This window comes from Grammomys surdaster, unplaced genomic scaffold (assembly GCF_004785775.1).
Source record: "Grammomys surdaster isolate TR1022 unplaced genomic scaffold, NIH_TR_1.0 126091, whole genome shotgun sequence".
Lineage (NCBI taxonomy): Eukaryota > Metazoa > Chordata > Mammalia > Rodentia > Muridae > Grammomys > Grammomys surdaster.
The window spans coordinates 1,612,490-1,633,429 of NW_021620899.1; the positions used below are offsets into that span (position 1 = coordinate 1,612,490).

At 37.5% G+C, this 20,940-nt stretch overlaps 1 protein-coding gene and 1 long non-coding RNA gene across 2 annotated transcripts in view; one reads left to right on the plus strand and one right to left on the minus strand.

Annotated features, from left to right (window-relative positions):
- The window catches only part of Nxph1 (neurexophilin 1), a 291,478-nt gene that overhangs the window by 108,667 nt on the left and 161,871 nt on the right, over positions 1–20,940 (plus strand). The gene's annotated exons all lie outside the window — the stretch shown is intronic.
- LOC114611311 lies at positions 1,376–18,611 on the minus strand. The gene is made up of 3 exons (XR_003709818.1): positions 18,430–18,611; positions 4,151–4,284; positions 1,376–1,517 (listed from the first exon to the last, which is right to left on the minus strand). It is a non-coding gene; the product is annotated as an uncharacterized LOC114611311 (long non-coding RNA).

The following is a 20,940-nucleotide window of genomic DNA, read 5'->3' on the forward strand; positions in this document are numbered from 1 at the left end:
AAGATCCTCCTGTTGGAGACAATTTCTCAAGTGAAGTTCCCCCTTCCCAGGATTTTCCTTTTGCATGAGTGTATAAATATATATGATTCTGAAAGTATAAAATTTAAGCTCTACAGCTTTGTTTTGAATGCCAGTTCTCACTCTGTATTCATTCAATAGATTATACAGACGTTGGGTCTGTTTAATTTTGGTGGGTAATATTTTTATTTATTTGAATTTTTAAAATTATTTTAAAAACCTAACAATGTATAATAGCCATCACGGGTGTCTTGCTGGCCCTCATTTTATTTTTACATTGCATATACAGTCTCAAAACTAACAAAACAAATTTAATCCAGACATATATTTTAAAATGACGTTTAAATCTGTTCTTTGAAAATTGATGCCTTGTCAAGTCATCCTTCGAATTGTTTCCTCTGGCCGCAGATGGGAGCAGTTGCAGAGACCCACAACCAGACGTAATGCAGAGAGGCTAAATTAGAGGTCTCCATCAGGTCCCTCCCTCCAAGATAGGGGAACCTCCCATAGAAGATGAGGAGGAAAGATTGTAGGAGTTAGAGGGATGGAGGATACCTGAAAAGCATGGCCCAATCAATTAAGCTTGGCTCATATGAGCTCTCGGGGACTGGAAGGTAAGCATGGAGTCTTCAGCTGTCTGCACCAGGACCTCTGCTTATATATCATGGCTGTTAGCTTGGTGGTTTTATGAGACTCCTAACAGTGGTGTGTCTCTGACTCTTTTTTTATCTATTGGACATTTTATTTATGTACTTTTCAAATGTTACCCCCCTTTCCCATTTCCAGCCCCAGAAACCCCTTATCCCACCCTCTTCCTCCTTTTTGCTTTTGTATCATTTTAATTACATTCATGTATTAAGGTCAGTTCTAGGTTGAGGAAATAGCAATACAATAGATGCAAATAGTCAAGGAACAAGCAAGACAATAAACACAAATAGTCAAAGAACATGCAAGTCCCGTGATCAATCCTGTGATCCTGTGTTTCTAAGGGCTTATCAGGATGACCAAAAAATCTGAGCCTACTTCCCTATCCTAGCCCAAAATCATCTTCATGCCTGAAGCCTACTTCTTTGTTCTAGCCTAATGTCAGATTCTTGCCTGAAGCCCATTTCTTTGTCCTTTGCTAATGTCAGATTCCTGCCAAGCAACACCAAAAGCTTTCAACATTTTCCCTTTATTTATTTCACAAACAAGACTGAGTCTGTCTTAGGTCATTCTAACAAAAATGTCTTCCTTACAAATCATGGAATGCACATTATCAAAGGCAATGCACTTATGTCTTAGGTTGGTAAGGCTCTGTGCAGAATCTTACCCACCCTTGGCTTGCCAGCCTATTAAATTGGTAACTCTGTCTGGGGGTTGTGCCTCTGACTCTTTTGCTTGCTCTTGAAGACTCCTTTCCTTCTATTGGGTTTTCTTGTCCATCCTCGATATGATGACATTTTGTTTTGTCCTGGTTTGTCCTGTTTGGCTTTCATGTCTTGGAGGCCTGTTCTTTTCTGAAAAGGAAACAGAAGGAGAGTGGATCTGGGGGAGACAGGAGGTGGTACATAGAACTAGGAGGAGTAGAGAGATGGGAAACTGTGGTTGGGATATATTGTATAAAAGAATCTATTTTCAATTAAAAAGAAAGAAAGTCATACATGTATCCAGTGTATGTTTGTTGTATCTGTGTCTCAAACACATTTCCCTCCCAACTTCATTTTTAAAAAAACATTATTTTATAACCCATTGAGTCCAGCTAGTGTTGTGTTTATGTGTCCAGGCATTGGGCCATTTAGTGAAGCATGGCATCATACCAGTGGCTACACCCCCAAAGAAAAGTAATTCTTCCTTTCTAGGAATCCATCAACTAACAATAGCTTCTCATCTAGTGGTGGGGCCTTAGGAGATCTTCTCCTATCCATATTGAAAATTTAATTGGCTTGACCTTGGCAGACCCTGTACAGGTAATGATAGCTTCTATGCATTGCTGTGCAGAAGACATGTGAGGCCCCAAAAAGTGTTTCACAACATTGCTCTCCAAACTCTAGCTCTTGTATTCTTTCCACCTCCCCTTCCTTGAGATTTCCCCAAGCCTAGGGTACGTATGTTCCATCTATGGCTAAGTAGTAAGAGTCACTTATTCTTTATACTCTGATCAATTATTATTCTCCATATTAATCACTTCTCACTGAGGAAAAATGCTTTTGCTGACCAAGGTTGAGAACAACAAAAGATATAAGTATTTTAGACTTAATGGTTCCCCCTACGATAGGTATCTTTTGGGGTAAAGTTTTCTAATTAGTTTACTAATTATATTATATATATAGGTAGCTGATATTTTTACCATTCCATACTTTGCAAAAATACTGCTATGAGATTGCACTGGTGTCTAGTTGTATCTCAACTACTATCTTGTGCCTTTTTTATGCTGAAACCACAGAATGCTTTTCCCAGTTCTATTTTACTTTCCAAATCTCATCCATTCAAGCTCCATTTTTCAACTGTAGTCTTTCCATAGTTGTGATCTGCCAGTTATGTTGAGGTATTTACTGCACAGGATTTAATATATAATCAAGACTACAATATTATAAGCAGGTTGTTATTCATGAATTTTTAAGTTTAACAATTTAACCATAGTATATAATACTAAATTGGGGATGATGTAACAATACAAGTGCAGGGTCAAATTCCCAAAACTTCATATTTATTAAGATTAAGGCTCAGGAATTGGTATTTGCTTAAAGATCTTAAGGATATCATGATGTAACAATTTTCATCTAATGATGGGGGAAAAGCTCAGATCTTGTTAGATTTCAGTGCATTTGGATACACACTATGTCATCTCTCTTTACATCAATAGGCAGAATGCTTAGTAGATAACAGATGCCGATCAATTTATGAGAGTGCAGTTGAACATTTTGTGTCTATTAATAGGAAAATAATAAATACTGATCAGCTAATTGACATTTAAACTTCTAGTCTCTGTTCTCTTTAGTTAGGTTTTAATAATGTAAGTGGTTGCATAGCCAATTATTTGATTAAAAAATGTCTACACTTGTGATTTCACTTCTCATTTGAACAGTAGAACTGGAAAATTGGAAAGGATCTCTAGAATTAGCTTAGTTTGGTTCTCTCAGTTTTTGATAAAAAACACCAGAGCTTGTGAGAAGTTAAGTGACTTACCTGAGTTCACTTAGTTAATTAGTAAAAAAGGTAAACTACAGAGACCGAAGTCTCCATTTTCTTTAACTAAGGAGTTTCATTGCTGTATCTGCAGCCAAAGAAAATTTCATAGGCAGTCACAGGAGTAGGGCCATTAAAACATGCATTTGTCAGGGTTAAGTGACTTAAAACTATACCTTACAGTGAAGAACTCCTAGAAATGGTTACTTTAGAAATGGTTACTTTAGACATTTGCTGTGGATATTTTGGTGTGCAAAGTCTTTTATTGTGTAAGATCTCCTATGCATTGTCCACATTTTAGCAGAATCTTTGGCCTCTGATCCCTGGTTTCCAGGATCATCCACCTATCCTAGCTGTGAAAATCAAAATGTCTTTCAGTCCTGCTGAATGTCCACTAGTTGAAGATCTCTGCTTAACCGTGAGAGGATATAGATCCTGGATTTCTGAGAAGAGTCATGAGGATTTGTATGTGAGAAGATACTTTGCATATGAACCACGGTCTGAAGACATCCCATGAATAAGCTGTAAACAAAGGAGTGGTTTAGCTGGGCATGCAATGTAACACCCTTGTGTAGAATGCACTAAGGCATAGGATGGCAGGATTTAGATTTTTATAGCTGTCTTATTTATACAAATTTTATTGCAGTACTTAAAATGTTATTACTCAGTACCACAGTGCTTGTTAGTTCTCTAAGTGAATCATTATGCCATGGTATAAAGGGTGGTTTCCAGCACTTGTAAAGCAGAGTATAGGTGTGCTCAACATGAACAATTAATCTTGTGAATATTTCAAAAGTCAAGAAAAACTGTGCAGACATTACCTTAGTGAAATGTAAATATGTACAATGTCCTCTTGATGGAAGGCTGTATCCTCTTTTATTTCTTTGCTTTGAATGTAGAAATTCATTTGATCACTTCAGTTAAACCTCACCACAGCAGAATCATTGCTTAATGGATACCTTACCTGCTTCTCTTTGCTCCTATGCTGAAGGAATGGCATCTGTTTTTATACAGTAGGAAATAAGCGTATGAGTTCAATAGATGAACAACTCATTATCCAACAGCAACATGGGAAACATCTCTTTAAGACCATTATGCCTAGAAAATAAAGAGGACTATTTTTGAAGAGCTCTTCCTCCACCACAAAGAACATCTGGTCTAATGGAGGCAGCATGTTGAGCAGGAAGGGCTGGAGAGGGCTGAAGCTTTGAGTTCCAGTACTCACTTTGTCTCTGGAATACTTTGTCATTTGGGGGTCACTATTTTTCATCACTTAATAAAAATGTTGAGCAACTACCTGATCTCGTATATAACAGTACTTCATGTCTACAGTACAAGATCTGGTTGTTTATACTGCCAAGATTATCATTATTTTTTTTTACAGAGGCAAGTTTCAAATAATAATTTACACTTTATCAAAAGCTTATATGTAGGATTTTACTGGAGGGATATACACACATAGAGAACTTATTGCACCATTATTAAAATAAAGTAAAATATTAGCCTCCGGGTGGTTTTCTTCTTTACGATTTAAAAATATACTGTATTACCCTTGGGAATATTGTGATCTAAGGGGTCAACCAGTTGTTTAATACTTAAAAGAAATATTTGATTGTCATAATATTGAGAATTTTCATGATTAAAATGTATACTATGAATAGTAAGTATTTGGATTTCAGTTAGAATATTAACATCCAGTGGAGAATACATGTGTCCCTTTTGGTATCATTTTTTTCTTACTCATTCCATGGTACTGAGCACAGTCAACCCTTAACACAATTACATCAAAGTCTTTTTCAAGTTAGCTCCTGGCCACAGTCTGGTATAGGAAGTCAGTATCTGGGCTTAATTATGTTGATGAACAAAGAAGTCACTTTTGTATATGGGATAAATATGTACGGTAGGTAGGGAGAGCAGCTGCTGCACTTTTGATTTGCCCTAAAGGTTGTAACAAAAGGCCAGATATATTTTGATTCTAGGTAATGAAAATATCAACAATTAGGTACTTTGAAAACTTGCTTTAGGTTTGGTGTATGAACTGGAAACTTCTTTTTCATGTTCACAGGACTCTTCACTTGGCTGTAATGAATTAGAGATGCAAGTGGCAGGAAGATTGACGTGTTAGCCTTACCAAGCATATTCAGAGAAATAACCCTGCCCTTCAGTTCTTTTACTTTACAAAAGTGAGCACATTAACGTATGTTATTCTCACTCATGCCAAAGGGAGATTGAGTTTGGGAAACATGCAGAAAATGGAGAAAATTGCAAACACAAAGAAAGTAGGTTGCATCAAGTGATTATTGAAACCAGATGGGGCCATCCTTCCCTGGTGTTTCTGGAGCCTCTTTTCATACATTTGTGGTCACCTCTATGGGTTAGTTGTAGTAGCTTTCTTAGTTACTGTTTTAAATATATTGGTCTATAAATGGTGGTTTACACCTATAATCCTAGAAGCCTAGAGAATGTGCGAGATGATAGCTAGGGACCCCAGGCTAGCCTAGGCTATCAAATAAGTCCCCATCTAAGAAGAAAGCAAGTAAGCGAAATAACACCAATAGATACAAAACCACAAAACAACAAATTTTAGCATCTAAGTGTGGTATCATTATAACAGTTAAACACAGACTAAGTAAGTAAAAAGTTTGTCTTCTAGTTTCCTACTTTACTGCTCATTAGTCTCAAATTAACTCATAATTTTCTTCTTTGTCTTCATATGATTATCTTTCTTTCAGTAAGTTGTCATGCAAGCTCTGTTGATGAGGATTTAGGCTATCATCATTTCTTGTTCAATAATAATGACAAAAATAGTGTCAAGGATGACAAAGCAGCCATGACAGTGGCAGTGATGATGACATCTGACTATACATCTTGAATCTTGCATTTCTTCTGCTCACTTGTTCTGTTACTACAGCCAAAGAAATTTCATAATACAAAGTAACCTTAGCCTTGTTAATTGTTAGTGTGGCCATTGTAGATGCGCTGACGTATCAGAAAGTAGAATATTCCTGGATACTAGACTAAGATGTTTAATGATGACATGGTTCTCTAGGGAAGTAACTATTATTTGCTTTTGAAGTCTAATTAATATAACTTTTGCTAACTCAGTGTATGCCTAGGTAGCTGTTCAAACATATGAAAGGCAAAATGGTTTTGGCTAATTGTCCTTAAAGTAGTTTCTTTATCAGATTATAGAAAAATATTACTTGAGGATACATTATGACTCATGCCCGGACTTCTCTCTAAGCCAGGAGCCCTGAAGGTTAAGCTTTATTAGATTCATGTTTGCCTGCATATCTCATTCAGAAATGCATATCCGGAAACTGCAGAAAAACATACAGATTATAAATGAATGAGTGATCTAAAGAAAAGGCATGATTACTGAAATTCCCCCAGATTTCGGAAAAGAAGTTGAAATTGACCCTTGTAAAGTGACATATCAAACAATAATCTATTTTAGAAACAAGCAAACAAGCTCAGCTTTATGGTCGTCACTGTATTCTCTGTGGCCAGGACTGCCAAAAACCACATTGCTTGTGATCTGTGCCTGGCATTGCCTCAAAAGGCTGTCTGTGGAGCTGCACTATTTCTTTAAGGAAATATTCACTGAGCAGGAACTTTCTGTCTTAAAGGAAATTGAAAAGAACATGATGACTATTGTCAAGTTACTTCTTTCAAATACCAAAACTCTCTGACCTAGTTAAATTGTGAGTTCCTCAGATGTGCACAAAGTGGTTGTCCAAATATTGGAGAATGGAGAGAAGCATTATGTTCAGAACACTTTATTTTCTCACTCCCCGGAGACTATGTAGTGTTGCCCGTATTGCTGCCTTTGGCATGGCTGGGACTTGAGTGAGTATCATCAGGCTGAGAGAATAGTTTTGGGAATTGATATTCCTGGGTTCTTCACAGTTCAGAGGCGTCCTTTGCAGCAAGGGCCAATCTCTTAGCCCTATCAAGTTATCATTGAATGTTCATCCTAAACGTCACGACTAGGACGTGATCAGTAATTACTAACTGCGCACTCGGTTTTGTCTGTGGCTCTCGTTAACTCCTTCACACTGGTGAGTACGTTTCCTTTGTAGTTTTCAGTCCACATCAGTGACTGGAACAGTTAAACGATGGTTAAAGCCACACAGGGCTGTGTGAAGAGCAACATTGATCACAACATACGAACTCCTAAAAACTTAGAGCCACAGCTATTGCGAAACTTTAATATTTGAAAGACAAAAGCCCAGTCATTTCCTAGATTTAAAAACAGGTTTTAAAAATTGCAACTAGTTGGCTTCTTTCTCTTAGGGAATGAGTACACTCAAAGAGCCAGTCTTGTTGCCTAATGAACCAAGAGCCCAAACCTTGGATTTCATTACTGTTATGATTCCAGATCCCACCAGAGTCTCTTATCAAATGTGGCCTCATTAAGTCCAAGAGGCAATGCACTTTTCCATTAAATTGTGCTGAGCTAACTTGTGGCTGACAAGAGTCCAAATGAAATGTAATTATTTTAAATCTGTTCCTATTGGACTGTAGTTGCCCATCACAAATAGAAATTAACACATGGAAAACCGCTGTGAATCCTTACTTATGTAGGCTTTATTGTAAGTAGTATGCTAAATACCAACCATGTTTAATGAGGCTTCCATCAATAATCAAATCTAAATATAAAACAACATACAAGATCCTGTTCTGAGTAAGTTATTGCTAAGACTAAACAAGGCATTGTTTTCTCTTCATCTGTTGAAAATGGACCTGTTTATACACAGCCCCCCCCAACATCCAAATTTAAGACTGTTTTATTTTGTTTTTTTTTTTTTTATTTGGAATAGAAAATAAGCTTGTAAATATATCTTATAAAATGAAGGCAAACTGTTTGCTAATAATAGCTACATTTTTTTTCTCGGCTCAAGAAATGGTACATGTTAAGTATATATGTTATATGTTATGTAACTTGATGTTTTTGTAGGGAAAGAAATATAAGTATAGAAAAATTTATCCCAGATCACATTTAGTTAGTAACAGAACCAGGTTTATAACCAGACAGTCTAGAATGTGTCTGTGACTCAACTACTATTGTCTCTTAAAATTTCCCCGGTGTTGTTCCAGTTTCCTTAGGCTAAAGGAACAAACTAAGGATGGCAACAATAAAGATGCAAACTGTAGAATGCAAGTTTTATTTGGTGATATTTATGTCTTATTTTGTCTCTCAGCGAGATAGAATATGATATCAAATGCAGCTCTATTTTAAAACAGGAGAAACAGCTAATAGATGGTTTATAAGATTTGCCTGCGGTGATCTGGAGTCAGTAGCAAAAGCAGAGTCAGGTACAAGCTTCTGACAGATTCTGTTCTTGGCTAAAACCACCAGAGAATGTGTCTTCCCGATGGCAGCCTTCAATGGCTGCAGGGGATAGAAACATCTAGGAGACAATTAGTGATTCCAGAGGGAACTGACAGCTCACAGAGTGCCAAGGGTGTAAAAGTTGGATTACAGGGCTCTGGATATTGGTAATGACTTTACCAACAACTTCAAATCCAAACAAAATTAAGGTGAATTTTAAATGACATTTCAAGAGGATTTTACAACATTACACTGAATTTCAAGGATCTTCCATTGTAGACTCATCTCTATATCATTATCCCTGAAGTCCTGTCTTCAAAATAAAATAAAAAAATGTAATAAAATGCAATGTTATGAATTCTTACTTAAATATCTTGGGGAGCCTAGCATCTTTATATTTTATTGACTTCAACAATAAGATCAACTTATATGTAAAATAATGGCTTCTAAAATAGACACTTCCCATGTAAATGACTCAAAGGGAAAATAAATATAATTACAACATTCAGAAACTAACATAACTTTTGGAAACATACTTTTGGTCATAACAACTCTGAGAAGTACTTGTATGTGTTATTTAAAAATTTTTTACACACATACGTGCATACACACATAAACACACACAGGTGCGTGTATGCATGTGCATGCCTGTGTGTGTGTGTGTGTGTGTGTGTGTGTTGAGACATGCATGTTACAGCAGAATGGGGTCAAAGGACAATTTATGGAACTCAGTTCTCTCCTTCTACCCTGGTGGTTCCAGGAATCAAACTCAGGTCCTTGGTTTGGCAATAAGTGCTTTAGTCTCATTTATCGTATTAACTTTTAGTTTGTTCACATAAATCTACAGCTTTGAAGAGACACATTTTCTCTGAACATTTTCTTCCCCTTACACTCATGTCTTTTTTTCTTAAACAAAGGGCACATGTTTACTTAGCTACAAAATTTGTCTATACTTTCAGACATTAATGCAAATCTTCCAAAGTGTGAGAATAATAATTCCACTTGGCTTAACTCCAGTGATCTGCAAGGAAAAAAATGCACAAAAACTGTTAGCAAGTAATGATTTGTAGAAATCTGCAGGAGGCCTTGGTCCTTGGTCCGGGAGTACTACTGCTGACAATTACACAAATCGTGTTCCTATGCAATTATCCCAGCAATAACCAATAGCAAGCAAAAATTACAGAGGCCTGATGCGATTTGTGCCCACAGGTTTCTGGGTAGCACTTTGTTTGAATCAAAATGGCTATCTTTATTTTTTCTCTTGGCTTTCAAGAAAAGAATCAGCTGACTCCTTGGGAGAATATAATTTTCTTCCATCTAGTTTTAAATGGCATTAGCCTAGCAATCAGATGTCAAGGTGAAAGATAAACATGTCTGTTCCTAGTGCATAAACGGGTAAAATACCAGGTAATGTAGGTACTATCACTCTGGCTTTTGCATTTCAAACAGCATTAACCTTGTGTATTGTCGAGTTATGATTTTTGAAACTGTTCTTTTTTTTCTGAAGTGGCCAATCAGTTCTCCAATTTAAAAATATAGTCTAGGCTGTCATGTTTTCCTCTTACATATGAGGGTACAGGAATCGGAAAAGAAACTGTTCATTTTATTTTTCATTTTCTCATGATTACTTCATTGTATATTGCTCAATTCTTTCAATGGCATTATTTAATTCCAAGCATTCAAAAGTTCTTGTATTTACTCTTTGTCAAGAAAATTAAACTATATTTTAAGCAAATCAGATTAGAAGTTCTTTTCTCCTTCCTTTCTTCCCTCCTTCCCTCCTTCCTTCCTTCCTTCCTTCCTTCCTTCCTTCCTTCCTTCCTTCCTCCTTTTTTCTCCTTTCTTTCTTTCTTTCTTTCTTTCTTTCTTTCTTTCTTTCTTTCTTTCTTTCTTTCTTTTGTTCTTTCTTTCTTTCTTCCTTTCTTTCTTTCCATGTTTTCTTTGTTTTCATGTTTTAGTCATTAATGGTCATGTATGAAGAATTTTGAAAATACTGTTTATAGACTATTAATAACTCAGATATTCTAAACAAAACTAATAATTCCTGCAAATCCGATGGAGGAAGGAAACAGACACATTTGAATTCTCAAAATTTCCCAAATGATTCTTTCTATATAAAAAGCTCAAGATAAAGAGAAAGTGAAACAGAGTTTTGGTAAAGCTGTTTTTGGAAGTGGTACAGATTTTGTTTGTTTGAAAAAGTATAATGACAGTATAATTGAACAAAAATGATTTTTGATGGTTGACGCATTGAATGAAAAATAGATTCTAGCGTGCAGATGTCTATGTCTCCTTGAGGTTAAAAAACTGACAACCTCAAAGATTAAAAAATTTAATAGCTTCCTTTAGATTTTTAAACTTCTTATTCGTGTGCGTGTGTGTGTGTGTTGTGTTTAGTTGCCTGTGAAGGCAGGAAGACAATATTGGAGCTACAGTTACAGGTGAATATGAGGCACCTGACCATGCTGGGAACTGAACTCAGGTCCTCTGGAAGAGCAAGAAACACTCGTAATGCTAAGTCATCCCTCCAGTACAAAGACACATATTATTTTTTCTGATGGAGATGACAGCTATATTTTGCTCATTGTTTCTATTAGAATGCCATAAGCAATATAATAATTTTCTATGTTCAAATGCTAGAGCAGAAACTACCAAAATAAATAAAAACTTGTTTGATTAAATATTATTTAATAGCTTTTGCTTGAACCTGAGCAAGATCCATGACTATTTGGTTTACTGGGGATATTCCCGAGTTTTAATTCCTACCAGGATGGTTTTTAATGGAATGGAGAAGTTGGGATGAGAACTTTCTCAGATCACCAACTTAGAACATATGTAGCACTGTAAGTTTAGATTTGGACATTCTTCATCTCTTTGAGTCTTCCAACTCCTTGGATTTAATGAATCTCCGAGATGCACCAGGCTAAGATACTTAAGCAAGCAAGTCAATACGTACCTCAGGATCATCTTGATTCTGTGCTCTGATTAAGACCACATGCAGGTTGTCTACAAATGAGATCTGTTAGGGGTTCACCTAGCTCTCCGATGAAGTTAGGAATTCCTGTGGTCCTTAGAAAACTTTTTGGTACTTATTTATGAGCAGATTTCTTTAAAACTTTAACAGTGGAATTTCATATTAAAATATAATATTACGGAGACAAAATTGTAATATCAACAAGGAGGGTGTGGTTCAAGTCATAGAGGCATAAGAGACATACGTAAGGTAGTCAGGATGGGAGCTGTGTTTACTAAGAGCTAAGCTATTAGTTGCCACAAGACACACAATTCTAAGAATGCTTAAAAATGATGAAAGAAAAAAAGTAAAACTAGCAGGTATGAATGCTTGTTACTGCGTCAGTGTCAGACTTCAGTGGTTTAGGATGTACTGAAGTTGTCTAAACGTGCAATAATAGCCACGGGCTGTTCTTCAGTCTAATGAGACAGATGCAATGTAAACTGGGGCGGGGATGATACACTCATCAGAGAAGAAGAGACGTGTACCATATGGTATGAGATCACCTCACATCCATCAGTATGAGCCAGCCCCTCAGGGCTCCTTTTTGATTTGAAACTGAGGATACTATGCTTCTGAAGTGTTTCTAGGGTTTACAAGGAACTGAGCAGCAACTCTCCTCAGCACTGTGGATTTAGAAGCACACATTCATTCAAATTGATGGTATATTGCCCTGATGTGGTTTATGTGAACCTTAGATTCCTTTGGAATCAGGATATATCTGGATTCCATCAGTGAAGGTTAGTTCTTGTCAGGCAGTGTGGTAGGGTTCTGCAGTTTGGCTTCCTCTGTAATAAAGGGTATGTCAGCAGCAAAGTCACTCGATGTAAAGATTACTTGCCACTCAGTTATGTGGATGTCAACAACCTGTGATCCCAATGGCTGGGAGTGAATTTGGTTCACCGATATTTGGAAAATAAACAAAGCTGCTGGACCGACATTCTGTGGAGGTTCTTCTCTGCTCACTACTCTATTGGTGACTGTGTTTGTGAATCAACTAAGAACCGCTTTTCTGTGAAGGCCACTTTGCTTTTCATTCCCCATTTTGAAGTGAGACTCTTTGAAGGATGTGTAAGGAATCCACTTAGACACCTCTGACAGAAGACACCAGACAGAAGACAGGTCTGGACTTTAAGCAACCCTGATGCCACAAAAGCAATGCCACAGACTGCTGAGTAACACACAGCAGGCTGGCTTGTAAAGGGCCCAAGCATTGTGCGACAGAAGCACCTTGTTCTGCCTGCGAGTCTTTGAGGACTGGAGAGGAGGCGTCTGTCTGAAAGAAGAGAAGAAAAACTTCCCAAGGCAGAAGCACACCAGGATGTCAAAGCTTGGAGTCAAGATTTGCTGACCCTGTATTTCACTCTCTCCAACCTTACTTCTTTGTTCTTGGCAAGGACCCTCTGTTAGAGTTTAGACTGTCTTCTTTACAGATCTTGTCTCTGACTTGTTCATTTCTAGTTTCCAGCCTTCACCCTTTCCATTTCTAACATATTCTGCTTGGGATCTGTGTGCCTCCACTATGTTTTTGATCTTTAAAAATCTGGTTTAAATAGAACTCTTGGGACAGCATTTTCTAACCAAACTAAGCCTAGCTATGGAGCATGTCCCTGATCATCTTTTTATCTGTATGTGGGAACAAAAAGACCTAGTTTCAGATGCTGTAATTTGCACTGGGGTTAAAGGTTGACAGTTGTGTTTATTTATTGCTGCAGAAGTGTAGTCTTTCTCCCCAGCTCTGCTGGAGGACCTTGAATGTAGCCTGTGTTTGCTTGTGCACTGGCTTTCCCCACATCCTCCATACAGCATGGGCCTTGAATGCCTAGACACAGGTACTGAGCACCTGCTGTGGCTATTTATCACCAAGTAGGAAGTATTTTTACGATGGATCCCATTCTGGGAGAAGCAGGAAGTGTGGCTGCATAGCACTGGGTTCTAAGGGTCTCTACTGCGTATCAAATTACTATAGTATGGCTCAGCACGGCAACCAGTCAGTTAGCAGTGTTAGGATGTGATTGATAAGTTCTATTGGATGTGGGGTTAGCTGTGACCCTGGTCCATCTAGACCAAGCTCAGAGCAACAGGATAACAAAGGCAGCTCATAGTTAAAAAGCAAATTAGAGGTTATGTATCAAGCAAGCATAACATCACTCCATCAGATACACACCCAAGTTATGTGTGTGTTTGAGGCACTTCCATGATACAGAAGACCTCATGAATTTTGAGTATATTTGGAAAATATAGATCATTACACATGGATTCAGAATGAAACTTGACAAAGTCTCCTTACGTAAGTAAAGAAAGCCATTGTCGGTGAACTCTCTTCAGTAAAAACATTGGCAATTAGCTTTTATTTAGTGCTGACATGATTTCTTAGTTGATTATCACATCTTAGGAATTGATTATTGATTTCTTCCCCTTGACAGAGGAAGAGACTGAGATGCCAGTGAGTGATGCAGATGCTCACTTAGTAACAGTCAAATGCCAACAGTGTGCTGTGACCTCACATAGGTTAGTGTTTCAGACGCTGGTGTTTTCACTCTCTTGCCTCCTCCTTGAGGCATCAAAAGTGACCAAAAAGTCCTTTGTTCATGAGTTGAAAATGGGTTTAGAAATGCATGTGATTATTATAAAGTATAATTTGTGTGTGTGTGTGTGTGTAGCTTTTATCAGACTCTAAGAATAATATGTACTATAATTGCTTAAATGTAAAAAATTGGTAGTCTCTCTTCCTAAGGCAGGCTTAGTTCCAAATATCTTACAAGATCAATTAACATGTTTCTTTAAAGCCTTCACAAGGAAGGTTGTGCAATGTCCTGGGGCTCACTTGCTTTGGAGCCTGATGGATTAGGTCAAAATCCTTTGTAATTCTTATAATCTTGGGTAAATTACTAACCCCTCCCCTCAGGGCCTGATTTTCCTGGTTTGTAGAATAGAACTAATGGCAGTCACCTTTAAGGGCTTCAGGAACAAAATCCATAACATACTGTGTTTAGCAGAATACCAGGCAGTAATAGTTTCTTATCCAATGCCATTTCCTTTAATGGTGTTTTTGAGTGTTGTAAAGAACTGGTGCCGTAAAAACATTTCCCTCTCAAGTAGCCATGATCCTCTAAAGACAGTCAAATCCCCAATGAAATCCATATGCTAAATCATTACGCAGGGTTCCATGCACTACCCAGAGTAGTTTTGAATTTTTCGTGGTCTGGCCACTCCTTGTGCAAAAGCGCTCTTTTAACTTAAAGTGAGAAAATCAGTCCAGACAACTCTTTATTTTCTGAACATCCCTCCTAATTTATTCCCAGCTTTGGATGGATCTGACCTTTTGTTTGTAGACCAATAGCCTCTCCTTACTCCCGACGTACTATCACAAAAATAGAAAACAAAACAAAACAAAACAAAATGAAAACCTTTCAATTAGGTTATTATTTAAGTTTTAATGGGTTTCCTTAATATCAGCTCCCACGAAGCAGAATCTTATCTGCTTATCTTATCTTATCCTTATTTGTTTATTTCAACTGGGGAAGTTTTTATTTCATTTTGAAGTACTTGAACCTGGGACCTTCCAAATACTAGTCAAGTGCTCAACCACCAAACTACTCTCCCAGCCCTGGGCTCTTGAGAGGAGTCATTGCCAAGTCTTTATAAGATGTGGTTGTTGAAATTGGTAATTCTTTACATGATCATTGAAAAATCCTTCAAGACTTGACACTTGAGAGAAGCTAGGATCCAAGAAAAAATGTTAGTAAAGAGTTAAGAGTAAAACCAGCTACTGAATTTTCCTTACATAACTGATCTATATGAGGACCAATTACAATTATTGAGAATGTTTGTTAACAAAAGAAGGTTTAGGCATCTCTTTCTTGGGTTCTTATGTTTTCAGTCATCCTACTTTAAAACTCTAGATGCATGACACAGAAGAAAAGTCAAGCTAGGCCTGAACTGGAAGCTCGGCTCTTTGCTGGGTAGTGTTTATAGTGTTGAATGGTGCTAGGCAGGCTACTGGAAGAGAAAGGTCCTCAATGATCTTACCCAGCAGAGAACCCTGGGAGCTTCAATACCTACATGGTAGGCAAGATATACCTAATGAGTAGCATATTGGCTTGACTGTGGACTGTGTGTGGGTAACTGATCACTTATTATTGGAATTAAGAGATGGTGCAAGGAAGGAAACTCATGCCTGGTTCTTTAAACACCGTGAAAAACTGATGTCTGCCAGCTGAGGGATGTGCTCATGGCAGAATGGCGGACCAGAACTCATGAAGTTCAACTTTGATCCCCAGCACCATAGACAAACAAGCAAACAAACAAACAAAATTAACAGATTCTTATAGCTAGGGAGATCATGGAGCCTCAGAAGACATCTACCTTTAAACACTGACTGTGGCTTCATCCTGAGCTGGATTCTCATATCTCATAGGCCCAAATCACCTATGGACCGACTTTAGAGTAGACTGTTGAGCTTTTCACCTTACTCCTCATTTAATTATTTTGCAGACAGGTGACTGCCACGCCTCTTCTTGATTAATATGCTAAGTTTTGTATTGCTTTTGCTCTGGCTTTGAAAGTATCTAGCAAACTACAAGGAAAGATGGAAAATATTGGATAATTGATTATATCCTAATATTGGACTCTACCTTTAAAAAACCAGCCTTAACTAGACAAGGTATGTTTGATTAGAAACACATATTTTCTTTCTTTTAGTAAGTCATTTGTGGCTTCAGAGGTATGAATGTACAGTTTTGCTTAGGTGAGAAAGCCTTGCCTTTGTTTTAGGTGCTTTTGCAAACATTTATATGTGCCAGAGCAAAACAATATTGATTATTATCATTACTATTAGGATTCCCAATTTTAATTAAAAATATAGCATTCCTTGAATTTCCTTTATTCTCTATTTTTTCAGCTTTTACAGTTGGCTTCTGCTGACATATACTGTATTCTATTTTTAAAACAGTCTCTTAGTTGAATTTCTTAAAACATTTAACATTAAGTCCTTAGGTACATTTAGATGTCATTAAGGCACCCAGGTGGTTAGAAATCTTGGGCTGGGTTTAATTTCTAGCTTCCTTTTGAGTTAATGGAACCCACTAGTTCATTCAGTTCTGTAATTTTCATGTCATATTTTTCCTCTTTAAAACACTGTTACAGAGACATGGAGCTCAATCATAGAAATTAAAATATACTGTTGTCCATGGAATAAGCCAATGTGTTACCACTATTTGAATTGGACATAACATACTGCATTTCAGAAGTTTAAAACACAAACTTCCATTTAAAATATCCAGATGCAATGTATGTATGTTTGTTTGTGTTTGTTTGTGTGTGTGTATTTCTAGTCACAGTAACAAAAAGACAAGTGAGAGTGGGTGGGTGGGTGGGAGAACACCCTTATAGAAACAGGGGATGGATTCTTAACTTGTTTGCAAGCTTTGATTTATTTGTTAGACTTATAGTGATTCCTCAGAGCACTGTTTTTCTGAAATCACAATGAGGCTGACATGAAAGATGGCCAGAATTGATTACAGATATCTGTTGTGGAGTAGCAATGGGAAAATGACAAGAGAGCTGTATTGCCTACACTGTTCCAAGAATTAGTTACTTAAGAAAAAGTGGACCCCTTTTCAGGTTATTTTGGTGCTTTAGGTACAAAGCAGAATTCTGTTTTACCCAATACACTTCTGAATGTTTCAAACACCTATTTGAATTGATATGGTAGTGTTGGGTCACACACAAAGGAAATATCTAGAAATTTAGCATTATCGAAAGACTGCTTGTTGCAATGTTTTCGTTTATTTAGACCCAGCCTTCTCATTTTCTGAAACAAAAGACAATTTGAGACTGGCTTTCTCCTTGTAGTAGTTATCTTAAGATTCCTGACATCTGCAGAGAGAGGAGCTGAGCAATGACTCTCTGAATAATATACTCTTAGTTCTGGAAGAGAACTGCTCCAATCTCTGCCGTTGAGTTTGATGTGACATACTGCAATAAAGGGTATTCTTGGTCTCATGGTTCTGCTCATCTCGGTAGTAGCCATTTAAGTCAAACCCATGTTACTTTGAGTGCGCCCTCAAATGGTAGATTGTAGACAAGTACTCATTACACTTTTTGCATTGTGTTAGTGAAACTCCTTTTGGGAGACAACTAGGTCCTGTTGAAATGTCAGGGAAAGGAAGAGCTGGAGAGGACTCTGAGATGACATGGCTGTGTCTATAACCCCTATACATGCCCCTGGTAGGACTACTAGATCAGCTTTCCTAAACTTTCTGTGTGCAGTTCTCAGGCACAGTTGTTGAATAATGTAAAGACACTCCTAGGAAGTGGCTTAGGTTAGGGCCCTTTTCTTTGCCATTTATCTCCTACATACTTAGACAAAGACTGAATTTGCTAAGGTTTTTAACATTTAATTCCTGTTTTCCTTATGTAGTTTTAACACTACCACCCCTACAAGTGTTATTTACAACACACCCGGCTGCAGCATATGACATTTTGGCTGTGTTTTACCTCACTAACCTCTGGTTCCTTCTAGTGTTTAGGAAACAGGACCCTCTGGACTGAAATATTACTGACCATAAGTACAACAGCATCCCCTCTACTTTTCAAGTATTTCAATGCTAAGCCAAAGGGAAGCAACACCAATTGTAGCTATCGGAATCTCATGTATTGTCCCAGTAGGATACACAGATGTACAGACAGGGACACTCAACTGGACTCTGATCCTTGTAAAGGAATGCTTCCTTGTGCTATGGTGTTTTGATGCTTTAAAAGGGAAAAGTGGTTCTAGGAAGGAGACTTAGGTGGTGATGGAGAACAAGTCACAACTGTTGAGCTAGCTGTGTAGGCAATTGTCTGTTGGTAAGCATGTGTGTGTGTGTATATGGGTGGGGGGGGTTCTTACCTCTTCTTAAAACTCTTCCTTTTGGAGATGAGGGAAGACTATGTACTTCATTGTGTCTTTCTCATAGTTTCTCTCACTCTCCTGGGCTATTTGCAGTAATTAGAACAGGGTAGCAGTGAAGAGTGGTAGGTTTTAGCCTTGACTCCGCAGCCACCTGAAGACAGGCCCTCTACTCAGAGATGTTCAGCCTAAGGGTAAAAACAAATGAGCAGAGATTATAAAATCAGTTATGTCACATGGACCAAGGATCCTGCTGGCAGACGCAAATTCCCTGACTCTATCTTTTGTGGGTGACATTTCTCCTAGATCTTTTAACTTTAGGTTGACTAAAAGACTTTATTGGAAGGTATGATATGATTTTGTAAGCATTCATATGAGTTCACACAGACAAAATTGTGGAGCACTACGAAAAGGAAAAAAAATGCAACAAGAGTTCTGCCAAATCAAGAAACCTAGATAATGATTCATTGCAGATAATTGTCAAGAAATAAAAGAATTAATGATTATATATAGTAAAGGTATATGATATTATGTTTTGATCTGTACATATGTCTATATACATTTATATCATATATATGAATTACAGGTCCTAGTATGCATTTATTAAACACTTAATGAAATTTTTAACCCTCATAACATTTATTTGTTTAGATTTTTATTTGAATTGAGTCTCACTTTTAAAGCAAGAATAGATCATTGACTTTCTTATCTATGACAGGATTAGTCCAGCCCAGGAATAGCAAGCAAGCGAGAACCACATCTCTATCAAATATTGGAAAGAACACTGTCAGCTCCCATTCTAAACTTTCAGTTCTCTGGGCTCTCTCTCCTTTTCAGTCTTCCAATTATTTAGTTAGGAGAATGAAAGGCTGCCATGTGATAACTTTGTATAAGCAAAAGTGCCTCTATGGACAAAATTCAGTCTTCTTTTATGCAGTTATAGCCAGTCATTGCAGCTGAATCTTCATAGCTCTTTGGCAATATTCACTCACTAGACAGTTGATTGTTTACATTCCTTCTTAAGCTCCTAGAATGTGCAATAAAATAATACATTAATATCTGTAAAGCATAAAGCCACTTTAAAATGCTTGTATACTAATGTTACTATTTTCATAAGAAGTGAAGAAGCATCTAAGACTTTAGGAAGCAGTTTATGACTCTGGTCAATAAGAAAACAATAACACACAGTATGAGACATGGTGTAAACAGACATGATTGCAGACGAAATAAAATGTCTTAGAGTGATTATTTTTGATAAGGGAAGGGCTACTCACTTTCTCAGAAGATGCTATATCTCTTTCCCCAGCATGTACAAGGACCACCGTTCTCAGCTAGCAATGTACCAAGAATTCTTCAGGAGAGTTATTTATATTAGTTAACTGGCTTGCCTGAACTATAAACCCTGGGGAGAGTTTAGTTAAAAATTGATGGGCCATTGAGATTAAAAGAGGAAAACAAACAGCTACAAACCAAATGAATAAGTGATGCTTCTTCAGTTTGCCAAGGCCAGAAGGGTTCTCTGCCAGTTGGAATCAGAACAGGGTAGATTATATGCAAAGGGCATTGGAAATGTCATCCCTAGTTTTATGGAATAGAACTAAGAATACCCACATTCCATTCTTCTTATTGCTTCCAGACCACTGAAAGTATAAGTCTATACCATATCGTTTTAACTGCTTACTTCAAGGACAAGCATACTCAGAAGCTGTGCAGTCTGCTTTTGTTCATTGTCTATGTGCCATCCTCTTTTCCTGTAGCAAAACAGATTCAAGCCAAATTGCAAATATCATTTAAAAAACAACTACTTTAAATCAGTGTAGCAATAAATTAATTTCATGCCTAGTCTAAGTGGTGCTGTTAATAAAAATAGAACTCGTGTGGTGCCTGAGAATGACTGTATAGACGACGTGGGTTTGCTGGCTCTCTCTTCAGTATTTGCCACAGCTCACAGTTCTCACCGAAGGCTGCCAAGAGCTGTGTCAGTTATTGGCTGAGCCTGCAGAACAGCCTACTGCAAGGAAAGTTGGCAACACCTTGCTGAAGGCATATCTCAAGCTGAGGAATCCTGGCTGGCATCTCAGTTAGTAAACACTGTAGCTTTCCCACAGGATTGAATGTCTCCTCCATACTCCTGATGGAAAGGGAAAATGATGTGTGTCACTCGGATGTGTTACTGATCGTCAGTTCATTAAAGCAGCATGGTTTTCCTTTATTCCAGACGTCTATCTGTGTGAAGTGTGGCCCATTTTTTCTTAAACAGCAACAACAATGAAAACCTTGTTAGTCACTGACTATAGATGCATAAGAAGAGTGCACAGGTTGTACGCACTCTCTATTTATTTATTTTGGAAACAACTGGAGGAGAGGGATGCATTGGATCATTTTGTGCTTTGTTTACTTGACTCCTCAGCTGCCAATATCAAATAATTTTGTGGAGTCTCCTCTTATTTACTGGATTTTGTTTTCTCAGGAAGAGGGCCTCCAGAGTCCATTAAGTATTGGGTTAGTGGT